Source organism: Toxorhynchites rutilus, chromosome 2 (genome assembly GCF_029784135.1).
Source record: "Toxorhynchites rutilus septentrionalis strain SRP chromosome 2, ASM2978413v1, whole genome shotgun sequence".
NCBI lineage: Eukaryota > Metazoa > Arthropoda > Insecta > Diptera > Culicidae > Toxorhynchites > Toxorhynchites rutilus.
Genome location: NC_073745.1, coordinates 21,071,511 through 21,094,067, shown reverse-complemented (window position 1 = coordinate 21,094,067; position 22,557 = coordinate 21,071,511). Strand labels below are relative to the sequence as shown.

Below are 22,557 nucleotides of genomic sequence, written 5' to 3'. Positions count from 1 at the left end.
TATAAAAACAGACAATGTATCAATCTGTCCTCGGTTAACAGCGTGGTTAAATACAGCTGAATATAATGATGTTCAAATAAAATATGTATATCGACGCGCAATATCGTTTCATGTTGCGAACAGTTTCACTCGATTCGACAGCGGGTGGTGTCTTCCCGCTACAAATCCCGCGTGTCTGCTAAATGTCCAAACGAGCAACTTTTCTTATAAATTGTTCGTCTGCCGGAATAAATCACAACTCCCTGCCGCAACTTCTGGCGCTCACTTTGGGTTCTCTGTCTGTTATTCCACTGCACTTTCAGCACTGAGGGGGAAAACGTTCCTATCGGAGAAAAGAACGGTCCGTTCGATTTCTACTTTCGACCACAAAGTTGGTTCAATTTTCATTTGCTCGAAAATGAAGTATTGGACGAAAGAAAGATGTTTTTTTTTGCTGCGGGTAGAACATTTTGTCGAACAATAATTCATCGGTTTGGATGGATAAATAGAAACGAAACGTATCGCGTTACTTTTATTCGGGGGGATTGTTTTGTGCTGAAACTGTGGCCCGAGTGCTGGGAGTGAAAACTATTAAAACTCTCATGAATCATAAATAGTGGTGAAACTGCTGCTTCTGGTTAAATTGATAGCTATTGGAGTAATGGAAGGTGAAACATGTGCCGATGTACGCAATGGGAATATCTCGATACGTTCGGTTACAATTGTTAACTAGACATTAGATTCAGTTACACTATTCAATCGATTCTAATAAAACTTAATATATTTGACACATCATATTGACCTGTCATCGCCCGTAAATCAATAATTAACTGTGATTGATAGGAACATTGGCCGATAACTGATTTGAGTGTATGACTGGAATCAGGAGATTAAAAATAATTTAAAGAAAATTTGGTAATCAGTAAAAAAAATGTAATTGGAAGGAAGGTTATCGAAAGTCTATGGGAAATTTTCGGACAGTCCACGCAGTTTTGTTACTTATTGTAATAACGGAATATCAATATTAAGGCGTAATATTTTTATTTGGGCGATTTTCAGCAATACATTTGCACACTTTAATATTTACTTTTTCAATTACTATGTGAAACGTCACTACCTTATATATTTCTCTTTATTCGGCGCGGCGAATAACGTGAGATGGCTCAAATCACGGTGTTCCCGGAGGCGAATGACGTCGTTGTAGAGCAGTTCTAAATGAAATCGACAAATGACAAAACATTAATATTATTGATTCGGATGAAAAGTTGTATTCCGTTCAAGTTGGAGGAAATATGTGTTTTCCTCAGCAATTGGCAATATTTTAACTCAAGTGTAACTATTCAATAGAGCGTATCGATTTTAATAAGAGAAATCTTTGATAATTCATATCTCAAAAACTAAGAGTCGTACCGAAATAGTTTCTTAGAGAGAGTTATAGAGTATTGATGTTTGAACGTGAAAAAAATATATAATGAGAAAAAAGTATTCTTTTTTTCTCATTTACGAAAAAATAACGAGAGTCGGACACCGTCCTGTAGATGGGCAACATCGAGCCCGAATCCGGTCGACGAAAAAAGGTAATTTTAACCCGTTTAATGTTTGTAAGTGCTATAAGTGTTGTGTCTTAGTCCCGTGTCGCGTCTCGTGAGTGGTGATAATTGTCCTTACGTTACCACAAACCAAAATTAAAAGTCCAAGATGGTTAGACTATTTTTGACGAACTTTGTGGAACATCGAATTTTTATGAATTTTCGAAACTTAGAATATTTGTATGTTCACAATCAATTTTAGCAACAAATCATGAATCCTGATGTAGTTAAAAACAAAAAAGCTCATTATCAATCTCCTTCTAAATGCAGCCACTTTCGATATATTTAAAAGAATATTTCTAATTCATTGTCTGTTTATATAGTAAATTATTTAATATGTTTGACGAGTTATACCGTCATGTTCGTGAAATTTTATGAATTTGCTTATAATTTCCAACAATTTTTCTAAATACATCAAAATATACGTTTAGGAATTTCGTTGAAAAACATTTGAAGACATGTGGGTTAATACAAAACGTAGCAATATTAAAAAAATCTTTTTTTGTCTTAATACAATTTTTTAACATATTACTCGTATTTCACAATGAACACACGACCGTTTTTTTCAAAATAGAATAGAAATCCCAACAACCCAAATACACCCCGTTGATTTAACCGGACGTTTCGGGTACAAAAATAGTTAACTTGTTTACGTTATGCCTAGATTGTACCTGAAGTCAGGTATCTTTAAGGTACCTCTGTATATGTACATAAAGCTACATTTGAAATACGGTTCGAAGTGACTCGTAGGTATAACTGAGTGGAGTCACCGGCCTAATTCTTTTTCGATCCATTTGCGCTACCAATTAGCGATGATAAATTCTTTAATTGTAACGTATGATCTACATAAAAAAGAGTTTTTGGAACTAACTGTTCCTGGAATTGCCGAAGCCTGTGTTGTAAGCGATTCGAGGAATTATTTGATCCAGAAAGAAGAAATATTCTCTTTCTGTCGATTAAGTGGAGAAAAATTACAGGAAACGCCTTACAATAGCCGGAAGACTGTAATCATGAGACCGAAGATAGCTCTGATTGTCACATTAAAAATAAAATACCAGGAATGTTCTGAGAATTGGATTGAGCGTTGGCGTTGGAGAACAGCTTCAATGCAGGAGTACAACTTCTGAATGATTTCCAGAGACACTATCATTACAATCTATGATTGTATTGTATTCGTGTATTCGTTTAAAGAGCTCTATAACTTATTACTAGTGCTATGTAAAATATTGTATAGGGTACAAAATTAGAAAATGATGGTTCACAATAAGAGCTATGGTTAAAAACGTAGTTTTTTTTTCACGCTTTTATCAATAGTTTAAAAATGAAAATGTGAAAAATATATTCAAAGTTTATCTTACTATGATGTATCATGACACATCTTTAAATAAAATAACCATAAAAATTCCCTTTTTTTTTGTTTTTCGTGATAAAAAGAACAATACCAAATTGGATAGTTTTACAAATAGATCAGATATTGATATGTTTAGTATTATAAATTTAAATACACGAACACAATAAAACCATCGATTTCATGAAAATTAAAAAGCAGATGATTAAAAATAGAAAAAATAGTACGTTAAATCCTCGAAAGATTTTGAGAAACAAATGATAAATATAAAAAAACACGTACTAACACATTTTATAGCAGTACTGTGTTTCAATACTCAGTTGAAAAATTTCAAAATTTTCAATCACCAAAAAATTGTACCTCAGATCGCTTTGAAATTCAAGAATGAAATAGATCTCAATAGATCAATAGACCTAAAAAATTAAAAACAAATCCAAAATTTTGAAATACTTCAATTTGCAAAATTATATTTTCGATAGATGTTTTTTTATAATTTGTCGGCGGTACAGTATAGTAGACACTCTTTGAGTATTTTCTCAGATTTTCATTTACGAACCTATTGAGAATGGCGTGATAGAAAGAAATACTACATTTTCCACTATAGCTCTTATTGTTATACAGTGTGATAATAAAATAGGAAATAAAAAAAATATATATTTTCGTACCGCGCAGTCCTCGAAATTTTCTGATAAAAAATCACCAATATATCAAAACACATACGATCATATTTATATATAAATTAAACCAGTTTAAGTCACAACATTCTAAGAAAATAATCAAAATTAAGAAATATATATTTTTTGTACCTCGCAACACTGTTAAAATTATGAAAAAAATAACACACATAGAAAAAAAGGCGTTGGAACACATTCAAATAGGAATTGAATTAGTACTGAATCTCTGAATCGCAAATATTATAGCAGGTTGTTTTCAAGACACAACCGCATTGTGGACGTAGAACTACGCTGTGGTTTAATTGAAGTCGCTTGTTTATAACTGCGGATATTATTTTATAATGCAACGAAAATTTTGAAATAACCATTCTACCAGTTTGGTCGTTCTGAAATGTTTTTTTTTATTATAGAATCATTTGATGATAATTGTTTGATGATTCATACTTGTACTCGCAGAACAATACTTTGCTCGAGATAAGCGCAGCTGTCATCCTTAGTGGAGAAAGTTTTGATACTGGTAAGCGAAACCAAATCACATACACTATTCCAGAACGGCATTTACTTTCTTGGTGACTAAATAAACGAAATAAACTCTAATCGAAATAACTCTAATCTCAACAACCTTGAAAAGAGTAGCACTGCTTCATTATGATCAAGATTAGTGCAAATGCAATCCTAGTTGAAGGCAGTTTGGCGAATGGCTCGCAAACCCAAGTAAATCAATAACTTAATATAACTTATTGAATAACTTGGTATTTCCCAAATAATTTTTTGGTGCACAACCTTAACACCTGCTTCACCATAGTGTCAGTTCAATGCATTGATGACAGAAAACAAACAATATTAACTGCTTGGAAAAAGGCTGTATATTTGCCTCAGCAGAGATTCATTACTAATACCCTAGCGTAAATATTTCCCTCCGGCTATCTTCCCTCCTTGTTTATATTTATCATTACGACTGCATAATTTGCAACACAAAACAATCGTTAATCATAGCATAAAAAATAGGTGATAGTTGCATCGTTACAGGGCCAATGCACACGGGAGCATATACAAATTGGGTTTCAGCGTAGCGAAGATGAACTATTTTTACGTACGGCTTATGAAGCACGCACGTACGCACACAAATATTTATATATCGATGGATTGAAGCAACTAAATATACACAAACTTATCTCCGTTCTGCGCTCTTCTCAACAGAAGCCCTTTCTGTTAATATTGCCAGTCTACATTAGCTTAGCTATCATCCTTTGTGGAGAGAGTTTTCTTACCGTCATGTGAAACCAAACCTGACAAAATTCCAGAATATGTATTATCTTGGTGAGCTGACGATAACCTTGCTTGATGATTCCCCACACAATTGTGTAGCTCAGAACCTTAATGCAATGGCGTCAGTTTGATGCAATGATTGCAATGCCAGATACATCAACGAGTGAGTAATTTGGTCGCGTCCACAACTCAATCCGAAACGAAGACATGTGATGACGCAAAACAAGGAAGAACAAGCGATTGTCATTGCTTTGAAAATAGAACGATACTGAAAGTTTGCCTTCCTTCCTTGCATGAGACTTTAAACTTCTTCAGTTCATTCGTCTCTAACCTCCCAAAAGGTTCTTGAAAAAAATTACTTTATCCATCATATTGCTCCTCCACCCCCATTGCCTTGAGAAAGGCATTCGATCCCTCGCCGTCCAGCTTACCCAGCAACGATGTTGTTCAGTCGATTTCCTCACGAAGAATGAAAGTTTGCCTCAGCGAGATCCACTGTTTATACTCTAGGCAAATATCCCTCTTCGTTCTTCTTCTTTTCCTTTGTTCACTTTACATCTTACGATTTCCCTTTCTTTGTTCGTCCATAAGTTGCTCGTTATTGACAGCTCTGTTCGGGAAAGCACCCAAATGGACAGAACAAATGTATGAGGAAATGGGAATGCTTCCAATTTTCATCAATTTAAACCATATACAGACTATGGGATTGTAATGTATAGCATATCAAACACATCTCAGGAAATTTCCGATTCGTTTGGTATATAAATCGCCCAAATCCATTCGCGGCAAAAATAGTTATTAACGTTAACTTTATTTCATAAAAACGTTACCCGTTTTCTGATTTGGCACCCTTAATGAAAAACGTAGTTCTACGTCAAAAAAAGTTGAATATTTCAAGTTTTTTTAGTACTCCAATTTTTGTAGGTAGGTATACAATAGTAAGATGCCCCTTTAATATTTTTTTCAATTTTTTTACTCGAAGCTATTGAGAATGGCGTGCAATAAATTGGAAAGTACGTTTTTCACCATAGATGCTATGGTGAACCACATAGAGGTTCAAAAAAACAGTCAAAATTGTCTTATTAGGTACCCTATACAATGTTTTCCATAGAGCTGGTGATTTAGTTTGGGGGCAATTTTTACTTCCTTACCCAGTCAGGCTCTTTGTAAATATTTTCATTGAAATTATTATTTATTGTTGCACTTTTATATAGAATTCATTGCTTCGTATAATCCAGTGATCCTTCGAATGGAACAAATTCAATAATTGCAGTAGTCTGTCTTTCAAAAATTGCTTCAATTTGAGACAGGATAATTTTTTTAGCGACTGGCGGGACGCTGTTTGTGTTATAGCTGGCAAGGTTGTACATCTCAAATTAATAATCAATTTAAAGAAAATTCTCAAAATAATTTGAGAAAATAATAAAACATTATTCATTCGTGTTTCGATTCAGCTGCTGTATCAGTAACGGTATGCTTCGAAATTAATTCTTTTAAATAAGAATCCTAATTTATCGGTCATAATTCATTTTTGTTTACAAAAATCAGAAGCTTAAAAGGCTTCAAATTCATCCAAATCTTGTTATGATAGTTTACCTTTTCAAAACATTCTCAAATCAAACACCCAGCTGAAACATCTGTAATTATATCACATTTGCTGCACTGGAATATCTGCAACAGCTCCGTTCGAAGCTATCGATCTAAAATGGATATGATTCTTTTGTCATTTATTATGGATTGGGCATATTTGGATATGACAATCGCATTTATCCTGATGTCCAATCCATGATAATTTTCAATAATATCAAGCACCATATTGAAACGTTTGTCTTTTGTGCCATGTAAGTAACCATCTGGCAATTCCACTCCCTTCGATTGTAGTATTTTTTCCACCTTCCGATTTCGGATTGTGTCCGAAGAAGTCTGAAGAAAAATGTATGAACCGATTGCGAGTATATTGATGAAAAAATGAAAAACTCCGACTGGATGGTGTTTTGTTCCTCCTGTGAGTTTGTTCAAATCCCGTGACAATGATATTAGAGATATTGGGCCTGATCATGAACATCACTGTCACAAACGCTTTCACGTCACTTACACTTCACTTAATCTTTTTGTGTCTATCATCATTGTCACGGATAGTTGCGTGTGCAAATAAACTCCGTGGAGTGAAAGAGTTCATTCCCGTTTATAAGAGACATGTCAGTTGCATAATTTCGTGCTTTTGAACGTTATGTCGGTTGCATAATTTCGGACGTTTGAACGTTATGTAGGTAAAATTAATAAGTGTATGATATAATATTCCAATTAAAGGGTGTCTCACATCCAATTGCATCACGGAAAAAACGCTGTAGAAATTCGCCCAGTAGACCGATCCTTTTGAAAATTTTAGAAAGTAAAATAAAAACTATTAAACAACTTTTGGCATTTTCTTTTTATTCATACTTCGAGCCCAAGCCCGTATGCTCGCACTTTCCTCTTTACCCCGTCCATAAGGTTCTGTACAACTTCAGGTTGTAGTTTTTTTTGAACAGAAATCCATTTTCTCTTGAAGTCCGCCTCCGATTTGACAACTTTTGGGTTCTTCCGGAGGGCCTGCTTCATAATCGCCCAATACTTCTCTATTGGGCGAAGCTCCGGCGCGTTGGGTGGGTTCATTTCCTTTGGCACGAAGGTGACCCCATTGGCTTCGTACCACTCCAACACGTCCTTTGAATAGTGGCACGAAGCGAGATCCGGCCAGAAGATAGTCGGGCCCTCGTGCTGCTTCAATGGTGGTAGTAAGCGCTTCTGTAGGCACTCCTTAATGTAAACCTGCCCGTTTACCGTGCCGGTCATCACGAAGGGGGCGCTCCGCTTTCCGCAAGAGCAGATCGCTTGCCACACCATGTACTTTTTGGCAAACTTGGATAGTTTCTGCTTGCGAATCTCCTCCAGAACGCTGATTTCGTCCTCTGCGGAGAAGAACAACAGGCCCGGCAGCTGACGAAAGTCCGCTTTGACGTAGGTTTCGTCGTCCATTACCAGGCAATGCGGCTTCGTCAGCATTTCGGTACAGCTTCCGGGCTCGCGTCTTCCCCACCATGTTTTGCCTTTCGTCGCGGTTAGGAGCCTTCTGAACCTTGTATGTACGCAGGCCCTCCCGCTGCTTGGTCCGCTGGACGAATGAACTTGACAAATTCAGCTTATTGGCGACATCCCGGACCGAACTTCTCGGATCACATCTAAACTGCTTAACTACGCGCTTATGATCTTTTTCACTGACGGAGCATCCATTTTTTCAGTACTCTGCTGACCGTGGATTGGACGATTCCCAGCATCTTACCGATGTCCCGATGTGACAACTCCGGATTCTCGAAATGAGTGCACAGGATTAATTCACGACGCTCTTTTTCGTTCGATGACATTTTTCCAAATTTACGAAAAATTGACAGTGAAGCATGGCCAACGTGATCTATATACTCTTATCTGATTGATGTGGCTGAAGATATAATTCCTAAAAATTAAATTTCTACAGTGTTTTTTCCGTGATGCAATTTGATGTGACACACCATTTAATTGAACGTATGTTTTAGAATGACAAGTTTGCGATTATACCTCGATGATTCGGTATTTCAATCCAACTATTCGGACTCATTCCATGAATCATTTGCTTGGTGCGTTAGATTGCTGAATCAAACGCTGGTTCAAAGATGAGGAGGAATACTTGGTTGGTATTGAATAATGTGGTTGTTGAACATATGGGAATCTAATTTTATTTCTTCTTTCTATAAATTACTCTAGAGATAAAGCATGATTATCATGGGTTTAATAATCGATATCTCGCATACTCTTGTACTCAGCTCTGTCTTACTTGTTTGAATAGTGAGAAGTATTTAGTATAGATCAACGTTAGAATCAATTTTTAGGAACCGTTTCTACAATTTATATCTTCTAACATCTTCTATATCGCAGAATAAACCCTAATTTATCCATCTCATGATCAGTATAATCTGAGCTACTCCCATATGGGATTCTGAAGTTTAATCCTCTTATCCTTCCCATTCTCGTGTAATTTGATATACGGGACATGAGGTTTGATATAATTATTTAAACAGAAACTGGTCAGTAGCGTCGGTCAGAAGCATAATCTATATCTATAAAAATGGACTTCTGTCTGTCTGTCTGTCTGATTCTTATGGACTCGAAAACTACTGAACCGATCGATATGAAAATTGGTATGTAGAGGTTTTTGGGGCCGGGGAAGGTTTTCGTGATAGTTTGAGACCCCTCCGCTCTCTCTGAAGGGGGGAGGGCTGCCTTACAAATGAAACACAAGTTTCTGCATTACTCGAGAATTAATCAAGCAAATGAAACCAAATTAGGCATATGAAGGTTGTAGGGTGCAATAAATGTTACTATGGTGGTTAGACACTCCACCCTCCTCTCTAAGGGGGGGCTGCCATACAAATGAAACACAAATTTCTGCATTACTCGAGAATTAATTAAGCAAATGAAACCAAATTAGGCATATGCAGGTTTTAGGGTGCAATAAATGTTTCTATGGTGGTTAAACGCTCCTCCTCCCTCTCAAAGGGGGGGGGGACTGCCATTTAAATGAAACACAAATTTCTGCATAACTCGAGAATTAATCAAGAAAATGAAATCAAATTTGGCATGTGGAGGTTTTAGGGTGTAATAAATGTTTTACGGTGCTCAGACACTCCACCCCCTCTCTAAAGGGGGAACTGTCATACAAATGAAAGACTAATTTCTGTATAACTCGAAAACTAATCAAGTAAATGGAGCCAAATTTTGTATGCGAAGGTTTTAGGGGACATGAAACGTTTCTATGGTGAATAGACACTCATCCCCTCTCTTTGAGGAGAGGTGGGGAACTGCCATACAAATGAAGCGTACATTTCTGCATAATTCAAGATCTAATTAAGCAAACGGAATCAAATTTGGCATGTGGAGGTTCTAGGGGGCAAGAAACATTTTATAAGGTGGTTCAACACTCCTCCCATTTTTCTAAGAAGAGGGGGGGGGGGGTCTGCCATAGAAATGAAACACAAATTTCTGCATAACACGAGAATTAATCAAGAAAATGGAGCCAAATTTGGCATGTGAAGGTTTTAGGGGGCACAAAACGTTTCTATGATGAATACACTTCTAATACTAATGAAAAACAAACTTCTGCATTAGTATTCAAGATTTGGGATGTGAGGGTTTTTTGGTATAAGACATGTTTCTATGATGGTATGACACTCCTCCCTCCTCTGGAATGGAGAGGGGGTCCAATAAAAATGTTAGATATATTTCAACCAAAAATATTCCAATCAAACATGACAATTGAAAATTTTCGGAAAAGTCTGAAGGAAAAAGGGAGAATTCGAAAAATTCAATTCGTATGTGTTCTACAATTACTTAGTGACAAGCGTTGTTAGTCCATTTGAAGTATGATAACGAAATATCTTTATCTTCTTCTATCTATACCAATAAAAATTGATCGCCGAATTTGTTGATAAAAGCAAAACTCGAGGAAGGAATTGTCCGATTTAGGGCTGTCTTTATTCTATCATATTTTTTGTATCAAACATTTATTCAATGTAACGGAGAAACATTTTATTTGCAAGTGGTTGAAAAATCTTGAACGAGAATTGTGTCAGAAAATAGTCTGATATAATAATGATGAGTTTAGGTAGAAGTACTGGGAATTTTATAGTAAATTATAGAAGGTAATTTCAAGAGGTAGATTAGAAGATCAATCAATGAACAGTTCTGGGATTTGACCCATGAACTTGCGCTTAGTAAAAAACGTGGATGTTTGAAGGTATTGATAACAAAAAACAAATTTTGGGCGAGACGAAGTTAGCCGGGTAAGCTAGTTTTCATATGAAACATCTGATGAGTTTCAAGGAATTTGCCAAAAGAAGAAAATGATTCAGATTTTCTTTAGACGGATATCAAAATTATTGAAAAAGAACTAGAGAATAATTTAAAAATTATCATTTTAGAAGCTTTGCAATGATAGATTCATTTTTTCCTTATTTGAAACTTAAATATTCTTTCATTCAAAGTATGTCTTCAAAACAATATCGTTGACAATATCTATAACGTAAAAACAAAAGATCAATGGCCTTATTCGATGTAGCTATCGTCCTGATTCGGGTCTTGTCCACCAATTGTGAATGTTTGAATTACAAAAACCAGCTCTGCAATGTTGGAAAAACATTACAGTTATTACTTTATATTCAAAATATCAACAAATCAATATTAGACATAATCAATCATAATGATCGTTTTGGCCCATTGCCATTTTATGGGGTTGCAACTCTCTGTTAGTCCAATCTTTAAAATAGAAACAAAAAATTTGTATTCATTTAGGACATTCGAAATTAGACCAAATAAACAAATTTGCCTCCTTTGGATACGTCAGGATTTCGTTCTAAAAATGCCACCTAGCGCGTGAATTGCTGTTTGTTTCTTTTTTTTTTTAAAAAAGCAAGACAAGATTCAAAATGTTAACAAAAAAGCTAAATAAATCCGAAATTATACTTATTCCATTCCGAGACTAGCTTTCACCATTTAAAACACAAGTGACAAATATAATTGTTTTTCCCCGTGACGTGACTGTATCGTGGTGCTCATAATAACACCGAGTTCATCAAAGTTGTCACGACGGATGAATTCTTCCGGATTTTACACACATGGTGGCACTCGTAATAGCGTTGTATACGATTCACCTCGTTCTCACCGTGAAGTGACAAGATGTGCCGCGATACTTACATCTTACCTTGGACAAATGACTACATGAAGACTAACTGTGGCTAACTCAACATTTATATTAGAACAGATCATGTGAAACGTCGTCTTCTGAGAGTTTCTCAGGTTGGATAAATTTTACATTCGATCTCGAAACCTGTGCTTTGACACCTTTCATTGACTCTTCCATTATTGCACAAATTGCGAGTATGGTGCATTTGATAACATACGACTTTCACTTCATTTCTTGTTGCATTTTGAAATCAACATAATGTTGAGCATTGAAATAAGGCACTCACGTTTGTAGGCTGTCAATAGTCAATGTGAATTGTTGTTGAATGAGTTACACTGATATTCGTTTATTGTCTATTCATCAACAGGCTGTGAAGGCCTCATTGATGTTACTTATATCTAAACATGAATGTTACACTACATAAGTTCGTCACATAATAAAACTAACATCGAAACTAAAAACCTATGGTAAATTAAACTAGTTCAGAAAAAAAAGAGCTAAACCTCCGGCGAAGAAGCGTTCGGGATAAATGGAAGTCGTACAACATAGTCACTCTGTTGAATAATCTTTGCAAACCACTAAATCCACCAAACATGCTGTAGTTCGTACGTTGTACGGGCAATCTTAGCATCGCATTATTCCGGAGAGCTCGAGGTCGGACGTTGATATTGATGTTCTCCAAGAGAACGGGACAGTCGATGCGTCCTTGCAAAACATCAGCTATGAACAGAGCTCTGGCTGTATCTCTACGGACCGATAAAAGTTCCAGGTTAATCAACTGACAACGACTCTCGTAACTCGGTAATCGGAAGGGGTCCGTCCACGGCAATCTGCGGAGTGCATATCTCACGAACCTTCGTTGAACAGACTCAACTCTTTCGACGCCATTGTTGTAGTGAGGAGTCCAAACTGCAGAACCATACTCTAAAACAGAGCGAGATAGAGAGCAGTAGAGAGATTTGAGGCAGTAGATGTCAGTGAAATTTTTGGCAATTCAGAAGATGAATCCAAGAGTTCTGGTCGCTTTATTGACAATGAACGAGATGTGCGGTTTGAACGAGAGTTGCGTGTCCAATATTACCCCTAGGTCTTTGACTTCACTAACGCGCTCGATTTCTGAGTCACGCAAGACATACGTATACAATATGTTCTTTCTCGTGCGCGAGAACGAGATGACGGAGCATTTAGCGGGGTTTACATCCATGCGGTTGAGCATACACCAATCGGCGAAAGCATCCAACTGTCTCTGAAGGAAGTGACAATCTTCAATTGAGCAGACCCGAAGGTAAATTTTCAGATCATCTGCGTATGACAGTCGTGGTCCTTCAATCACCAAATTTACGTCGTTAAAATAGATCAAAAAAATCAGCGGACCCAGATGACTACCTTGTGGTATGCCAGAAGTAGCAGCAAATAGAGAGGATTGACAGTCGCCAATAACGACGGCTAGTCGGCGGCCAGTGAGGTATGATTGGAACCATTGCAGAAGGTTGCCGTTAATCCCAAGCCTGTCGAGTTTGGCAATAGCTATACGGTGGTTCAATTTATCAAAGGCCGCAGTCAAATCTGTATAAATGGCGTCCGTTTATCGCATTTTAACAACTTATCCATTCGTGGTCAAAGCTTAGGAAAAAAGCTTCGAGCTAATCTAGGTGTAATCGTCGTGCGTTGGAATTACAATAAAAAATAAATGAATTGTGGTGACCTAGAACGGATGCAGGCTATAAACCAATCATGTGCAACATAAAATCTCTCCCATTAAATTAAGCAGCATTGAACAGCAGTCTTGATTAAGTATCAATTCCACCATCCATTAACAGCTACTTAACGAAAAATAAGATGATGGAATAATCACTCTCAGACAGCCGACTTCGTAAACAATGTATTTCAATTAGTCAATTTCGGATCGCGTGTTACCAACCAATACATCGAGTCGAACTCGAAAAATCACCTCTCGCGATAGGAACGCGCGACTCTCGCTAAATAACGCCCCGCTATCAGCGAACCGTTTTGTTTGCATCGATCCAACCGGAACCGGAGTTGCCAAAGTCTTTGCAGTTCATATGTCCCAGTTTACCATTGCGTTCTCCGGTATCAACAGCCTGTGAAACAGTGAAACAAAAGCTATCTGCATAATGGCGCCAGGTCAGACTGACCTGTGTTGAGCAGCTTCCTGGATCACTGGAACGCGCTATAGGTGCAATCACGCTCAGCTGATGCGGTCATCCCGGACGAATGGTCTGTGTTTTGATACACAACCTGTTATAACCGCAGAAATGAACAATCGTACGACTGTCAAAACAGAGTTTGCATTCGAAGATTAGATTTCAACTTTTCCAATGCCATCTCGCTTTGAACTCCGTTCCGATGCAGTAAGAGGGTGTTCAAATGAATATTTGAATAATACAACATTTCAAAACGAACAGGAACCAACTTTGAAACAAAGATAGAGCAAAGTTTGAAATTTATTTTCCGAACTAGAAAGAGTGCACCAACATTCACCTTTTCGTTTTTTTCTTGCTATTTTTGCTGCCAAGAACTATGAAGACTCAAATTTTATACTCTGCAATATGGAAAGGTAACTCGTGTGTAGGCGGCAGGGAGGTGCAGGTGCAGAGCTATAAACTGTAGCAAAAATTTTGCTTCCAACTGATACATATGGTAATTGGAAAAAGCGTTAATCCCGTCAACCGTCGTCGTTTTGTTGCTTGATGTAGTTGCATTTTTGTCGTCCCAGATGCAAGAAGTATTACCTTTTGCCGGCAGCCACTCGGCCAAAAAAAGAGCAACGGGAAGTCAAGTCAGGGCAATATGTAGTTTCCTTGGCATGACGCCGTGTGTGTGTGTATGTTTGCTCTCCGCAAAAAAGGACTTCTTCAGATCCCATATATGGGCGGCGGGGAAAGAAAAACGAACAGAATCTTTTCATGGAGCACCGAACATGAATCATCTTCTGCTTGCTCCATCAAAAGTCTCGTTCGTTTCTTCAGTTTCTTAAACATTCTACTTGCCACGTCGGAAGAAGAAGCAGCAGCAGCCTGTCGTTTAGTTTGTCTATTTGCGATACAACGAATGACGACAGGATTGGGCGACCGGATGACTGGCGGTACAATGTGTTGGGCAAAAAATATGTGAACTGATTACGAAGTCTTTAGAAGTTCATAAGAAGGCGAAATATTCTCTGAATTTGGATGGCTAAATTTGGAAGGATTCCACTAACTATGTTGATTAAAATGCTGTCTCGTGTACATGTTATGGCTAATCGACCAATTTTTTTTTTAATAAAATGCGTCAGTTGTTTTACGTCAAACTAGCGATAGCGTCATTGAAGCAGAGGACATGATAGTATTCTGTTTATTTGCACATTAGGTGTTATGCTGGCTATGATCAGCTTGCATTGAATGGTTGATAATTCATGATAAACACAGTCGGTTGACTTGACTCAAAACAGTGGCGTAGCGTAACCGTGTGACACAGGGTTACGGTTACTAGGGTACACCCCTCCATAATACTTGGTTTTCGTTTTCGAATGAAAAACCAAACTTATCTAAACAAGAAACGTATTTATTATTATATTAGATAGGACGAACACGAAACAACAAAATAATTACGCGTTGGCCACTGGGACTGACAGTTACAAAAAATATGAAAATAAATAAAATATGCTTTATTTGTGGATGTTGAAATGTGACATAAATAAATCTTATCAAATAAATATCTTTGGAATCTGAGACTGGCAATGATACAAGTGTTTCCCGTTAAGAGTGCTTTCGCTCTCTAGTTGCGGGCTCAATGGAATGCGCAGCAATAACGGTACGGGACTAAACACGTTAAACATGTCTGACCCGCAAATTTTTAATTAATTTCAACTCTGATAAGCCTTTCCACAAAATGCCACAGAAACGTTCACGGTTATTCAGAAACGGCTTCAAATTCACTGTCAGATTTGGAACCAATTCATGGGAGTCCCACTTCATGATGAACTGTAACACATTCAATGCAATCTAATGATTGACATCATTAGAATTAATTTCAGCAGCCTTCAAATGTCCAGCTGCCTTTTCGAAACTTCGTAGTTACCAGCTTGTCAAATCAACTTTTTCAGTTCGCTGTCAGGTACTCATAACCAGTATTGCCACATTTTATTCTGTACCAGAAGGGAAAAAATCTTTCTTATCTGTACTTTTTCTTAAAAAAAACTGTACCAAAAATCTGTAACATTGGAATTATTAATTGTAGAGAAAAATCATGAAATATGAAAAAATACTTATTTGTTTACTAGAAAATTTTGTATTTACTTGCTTACTTTATATCTAGGTTTACTTACTACAAGTACTAGTAGAACTTACGTTTGAACGCCGCCGGCAATTTTTATTAGAGGAACTGGTACGAATTCGGTACCCCGTGGGTAATTTGGTACCCACCCGGATCTCCGGCGGTAATGAGCGCACTCTGGTGGTGAATAAAAAAAGTGTTCTAGTAATGTCGAACGTCAGATGCCAAAAACCCAAAATATCTGTGTTTTTTTTTAAAATCAAGTTTTGTTGTTTTTGAAATCTCGAAAATTTTTCATGTGCGTTTTTTGAAAAATCATTAAAAATCGAATAGTGAGCCGATTTTAAATATTAATGCTGATTTGGATCAAGAAATTGATGTTCTTCAACGAATTCGACGGCGCTTCGGAGATATTCATCGAAACGGTGTATGTATTCGAAGACTCAATTCAAGGAAGCATGCTCTGCTTACCTTGCACACAATCGCCAAAGATATGCTGGTTATGTGAGGAGAATCCAGAGGAGCAATTGCGTCGCAATCCAAGGATGTTTTGGTCATTAGTAAAATCAAAGCACAAGGAAGATGGTTTACCCCTGACTATGTCACTCGGAACCTCTACAGCCTCGACGAACGAAACGAAATGTAAATTGTTTGTGCAGCATTTTGCGTCAGCTTTTGGCAAAGCTGGTCCGGAAAATCCATGCAATGAATTTCTCGATACTGTTCCTGCTGATCTTGTCGATTTTTTTTTTCCAAAATATATTTTTTATTAAGGCACATGTGGCGTTAGCCTGACGGGGCCGGGAGTCCAATATTTTGACAATTTTTGTCTTACAACTATGTTAGTAATATGTAACCGATTACTCGCGGTTGGCTCGAGGTTAGTATTACAAGTGTTCTCATAATTGGTATGTTGCAGTCTTCGATGCTCTGTACGTGTGCCCGACACGGGATACTTCCTATTAGGATGCAGCTGACCATTAATCAGCAACGCCCCCCTAGTCTGTACCCCATATCTAGCGTGGTGCGTCTTTCTCGACTCGAGGAATCCAGGATAGAATGGTCACTAGCCGGCGCAATCATCAGCTCGTGTAGAGTTGTCATGAGCGGTACAACCTTTGGCTCTTGTTGAATGAATTGAATGGACTGCACAACCTTCGGCCCGTGCATCTGTAAAGAGTGTGTGTATGTATTGCCGCGACTAAGTAAAAGTTTATCGATCGGATAGGAGGGATATGAAACGGGGACACAACGAAGGAAACATCATTAAACGTTGACATCGGCGTTTCTGAGGAACAGGTATAGATGAAGCAGAAGATCAGGATCCCGGCTACCTAAGATATCCCGGACGGGGATATCCGATTGTCTGCCTTGTGCTCTCAGTGCTCTATATCATTGACGTAAAAACTGTACAAGAGGGGGCTTAGGCAGGAGCCTTGCGGTAGGCCCATAAAACTGTAACGAGCAGATTTTGAGTTGCCATGAGAGAAATTCATGGGATAACATTGCAATCGGCCTATACGAGTTGTGATCGCAAGCCGGCTTGTTGGGTTTCCGTATGGCTATCACTCTCACTTATCTCCAGTCATGCGGGACAATATTCAGCCCCAGAAACTTGTTGAACAAGTTCAGCAAACGCTGTTTTGCCAAGTCGGGAAGATTCTTCAACAAGTTGAATTTAATCTTGTCCGACCCCGGAGCTGAATTGTTACATGAGAGGAGGGCAATTGAGAATTCTACCATCGAAAAATTCTCATAATCGCATTGGAGCGGAATATCGCGTACGACGCTTTGTGCAGGAACAGAATCGGGACAAACCTTCCTTGCAAATTTGAAAATCCAACGGTCAGAGTATTCCTCACTTTCATTGGTATGGTTCCAGCCACGCATTCTCCTAGCCGTATTCCAAAGAGTACTCATAGCGGTCTCCCGTGACAAACCATTGACGAATTTCCGCCAATATCCACGCTTTTTTGCTTTAATCAGACCTTTTAGTTTGGCTTCTAGAGCTTGGTACTTTCGAAACCATTCCACTAATCCAGTTTTCCTGAATTTTTTGAAAGCGGATGATTTTTCAAGGTAGACCTTTGAACACTCCCTGTCCCACCAAAGTGATGGAGGACGACGTCGGAAAGTGGTAGCAGGAACACGTTTCTTTTGAGGTTGAATTGCGCTATCGTAAATCAAACTTGATATAAAATTATACTCTTCAAGGGGAGGAAGTTCATGCATCGAAATGATTGCTTCAGATATTAATTCTGCAAATTTTCTCCAGTCAATATTCTTCGTGAGGTCATACGCAATATCGACTGACTCACTAGATTTTAATTCATTGGCGATCGATAAAATTATTGGTAGGTGATCACTACCGTGGGGATCTTGGATTACCTTCCATGTGCAATCCAGGGATAATGAAGAAGAGCAGAGAGATATGTCTAGCATGCTTGCCCGTGCAGGAGGGTTGGCTATCCTAGTTGCTTCCCCAGTATTTAAAACTGTCATGTTGAAGTTGTCGCACAGATCATAAATCAACGTGGCACGGTTGTCATCGTAGAGTGACCCCCATGCTGTTCCATGGGAGTTGAAGTCACCTAAGATTAACCGCGGCTCCGGCAATGCCTCGATAATATCAAAGAACTGATGGCGGCCTACCGTAGTCCTGGGAGGAATATATATCGAAGCAATGCAGAGTTCTTTGCCATTGATTTGTATCTGACAAGCGACAACTTCAATGCCTGTAATCGATGGGATAGTGACTCTATAGAAGGAGTGACGTTTTTTGATCCCCAATAGTACGCCACCAAACGAGTCGTTACGATCTTGGCGAATAATGTTGAAATCGTGAAAATTCAGCTCGTCGGCTGAACAAAGCCATGTTTCACAGAGAGAAAATACATCACAGTTAGAACTGTGAACTAAAAATTTAAATTGGTCTAGTTTAGGGATGATGCTTCTGCAATTCCACTGTATGACAGTGGTCAAATCCTTGACCTCTTGCGCTGAATTAGGCATCGAGGGAAATGAACGCTGCTAAAAAGCCACATTTCAAAAATGTTCTCACAACCGGAAGCAAACATAATACTATGCTTTTAAGAGGATCATTTATATTTAAAGCATTTAAAATGTTATCCACAAGGTCTGAAAGTGCAAGCAGGCCAGGTAGTGGCTGTTGTTTCGACCGCGAAAATGGAACAGACGTGTTCGTTGTTGTTCCGGGAAGTGCTGAGGACCCCTGGTTGGTAGCATGACCACGTAAACCGGGAGGTACTTGCTTCGGCCTATTCTCAGCACGTTCAGTTCGAGGCTTCATTCCAACTTGGGAAGTTTCGGTATTCTTTCTGGGGAGTGATGGAAAAGAAGTAATTTTTCTTTTACTGATGGCACCCTGCGATGTACCGGAACATCCGGCATTGGGAGCGTCAGCAACAGGCTCGTCGTTCTGCAGAATGGAGTAGGGATTGTCCTGTGTCGTTGGCACGGAACTCTTAAGCATTTCTGCAAAAGTCTGCTTGGAACGTTCCTTTAAGGAACGCTTGAGTTTTTCTCCTCGTTGTTTGTACACCGGGCATTGAATAAGATCATGAGGAGTCCCGCCGCAATGAAGACACTTGTGCTCTTTCGCGCAAGGATTCTCATCATGGCTCTTGTCGATGTTGACTGCTTCTTTGTATCCGAAGAAATGCTTTTTAGAGCGGCGCACAAGCTTAAGTCTTCGTATACTCCTGGACCCGACGGTCTACCAGCAATTGTTCTGAAACGATGCATTCAACCACTATCAACGCCACTCCTGAAGATCTTCAGACTTTCAATGGAACAAGCAAAATTTCCTGCAGAATGGAAAAAATCATACATGTTTCCAGTTTTCAAAAAAGGTGAAAAGCGGTCTGTACGTAACTACAGAGGCATCACTACGCTGTGCGCTGGCTCTAAGCTGCTTGAAACAATTGTGAGTGAAGTAATTCGCTTCAGCTGCAGGAGTTACATTGCTCAAGAACAACATGGGTTCGTACAAGGCAGGTCTGTTCATACAAATCTGATGGAGTTCATCACGTTTTGCATTGACAATACTGGATCCGGTAACCAAGTTAATGCTATTTACACTGATCTGAAATCAGCTTTTGATAGGATTGACCACGACATTGCCTTGAAGAAGTTTGCTAAACTCGGATTTTCTAGTAGCCTCTGCCGCTGGTTGGAATCGTACCTCAAGGATAGAATACTGCAAGTCAAAGTAGGTTCTTCGTTGTCGAATGTTTTCGTGAATGAAACTGGAGTTCTCCAGGGCAGCAATCTCGGTCCCTTGCTATTTGTAGTATTTTTTAACGATGTCACTGTACCGCTTGATGGAAGGTGCAAACTGGTATATGCCGATGACCTGAAAATATACATCGTTGTGGAAAGTTTGGACGACGTTACTACGTTCTACAATCACTGCTGGTCAAATTCTACGACTGGTGTAAAAAGAACAGAATGACTATTAGCATTGAGAAATGTATCGTTATTTCATTCCATCGAAAACTAAGCCGTGAGATCTTCTATTTTGACTATCGTATCAATGATCAAAAGCTTGAGCGTGTGGAGTGCGTCAAGGATTTAGGCGTCCTGATTGATTCCAGATTGACATTTCGAAACCACCAGTCTGCCTTAATCGACAAAGCGAATAGACAACTTGGATTTATGTTTAAGATTGCGAGAGAGTTTGATAATCCGCATTGCCTTAGCTCTTTATATTGCGCGCACGTTCGTTCTCATTTGGAAAATGCTTCAATCGTGTGGTCACCGTACCACAGCAACTGGACGAATCGAATAGAAGCCATTCAACTTAAATTCATTCGGTACGCCCTTAGAGAGTTACCTTGGAATAATCCGCAGAATCTACCGCCTTACGAAGCTCGCTGTCAGTTACTTGGACTGACTACTCTCGAGAAAAGAAGAAAACTGGCAAAAGCTGTTTTGGCAGCTAAAATTCTTACATCTGAAGTGGACAGCCCAATATTACTGGAATCGTTGCAAGCAAACGTGTTACCCCGTAATCTTCGCCAGCGCAGCGGATTTCTGCGTATGCCGCGGAACCGTTAGGATTTCACAAAAAATTCACCGTTTCAATCCATGTGTTCAGCATTTAATGAGTTTTACCATTTATTTGATTTCAATGAGTCCTCATCTGTCTTCAAACTGAAAGTGCTCCAGCTGCTTAGCTCAACTAGATAATTTAGGCGGCTTAAAAATGATGAATCTCTTAATTGTTTATGTTTCAACGTAGTGTTTGTTGCCCACATGTATATTTGTAGTTTTTCTTTCATGTAGACCATGTTAAGTCCGATGAATGTATATATAAATAAAATAAAATAAAATAAAATAAAAGTGTATCGAGATTTTAATCAAAAATTTCATAGATTTCATTCCAAAGTGAAAATTCGGTATGTGGGTAATTTGGCACCAATGTGAACATAGTGTTGATGATGCGCTATGCTAAGTGTTGCATGCCCATGCAGCAAAATTAATTAAAAAATTAAGTACGCTTGCGACTTTTGTAAAGGCTTTTGATATGTTTTACTTTTTTAGTTAGAAATAAACCGAGATGAAATTTGTTCACTTTTTCTTGAAAAAATCGTTTTTTGTTCCTCTTTGTTTTGTAAAATTGCATGCTTTTTCGTCAAAGTTGAGTTAATTCACGTAAGATAGAGTACTTCACTTCTATTTTGTATGAAAATATCAAAAAATACATTTTTCATTGATTTCAGGACTATTCTTTTAATTTGAAAAAATAAAAATAAATTGCCAAATTTATGCCCAGGCATCTCGGGCACTCGAATTTGAGTTGTTTCACTTCTATGCTCAAAGCTCCGAGCCAAATCAAGATTTTTGAAATCGGTTTGCGGGGAAATGTCCGCAATAGATCCCTCCATAAGCTGACGTAATATGAAGAATTTCCGAGCATTGGCCAACAGCTAAGTATAAAAAACAAAATTGGGTACCGAATTTGTACCAGTTCCTCTATGAATTTATTTTCTCGTAATGAAATTTGTTCTGAGATCAATGTAAGGGGGGCGAAGCCACCATCTAACGAAGAGACGGCCCCAACCCGTCGAGATGACGCAATCCGAGTCGAATTCAATGTACATTAACATTTGTGAGTCTCGAATCACTCATTTGTTTGATGATGCTTATACATAGACTTTTTAAATTTAGATTGCGTACTAACAATAAATATCAAACTTTTCGAGAGAAATTTCACACGCGTAAAAAATCTGTACCAGTCTGTACTTTTTGATGAAAATCTGTGATCTGAATCTGATCAGAATCTGTACCAAAAAATAACGAAAAAATCTGTACCTTTTCAGATAAATCTGTACGTGTGACAACACTGCTCATAACATATGTAGATCTTGAATTGCCTCAAAAATTTCGTCTTCAGACATTTTCGATCCTTCTTATAATTTATTTATTTATTTATTCACTAGCTGACCCGGCAAACTTCGTCCCGCCCAAAATTTATTTTTCGTTATCACATCCACGTTTTCTTACTGAGCGCGCGTTCATGGGTTCAATCGCAGAACTGTTCATTGATGTACCCTTTAAAATTATTTTTTACTATAAAAGTTTACTACTTCTACCAAAACTCGACTTTAGAATATCAGATTATTTTCAGACACAATTCTCGTGCAA

General features: G+C 38.2%; 1 protein-coding gene across 4 annotated transcripts in view; it reads right to left on the bottom strand.

Annotated features, from left to right (window-relative positions):
- Nucleotides 1-22,557, bottom strand: part of LOC129764348 (uncharacterized) — a 51,320-nt gene that overhangs the window by 19,666 nt on the left and 9,097 nt on the right. The window contains exon 2 of one of the 4 annotated variants that reach the window (XM_055763335.1): nt 1,097-1,190. The exons of 2 other annotated variants lie outside the window; for them this stretch is intronic. The gene's annotated coding sequence lies outside the window, so the exon portion shown is untranslated. Of the gene's footprint in view, nt 1-1,096; nt 1,191-15,962; nt 16,052-22,557 lie in introns of those variants that run through there. One more of the 4 variants, XM_055763337.1, reaches the window with a different exon arrangement.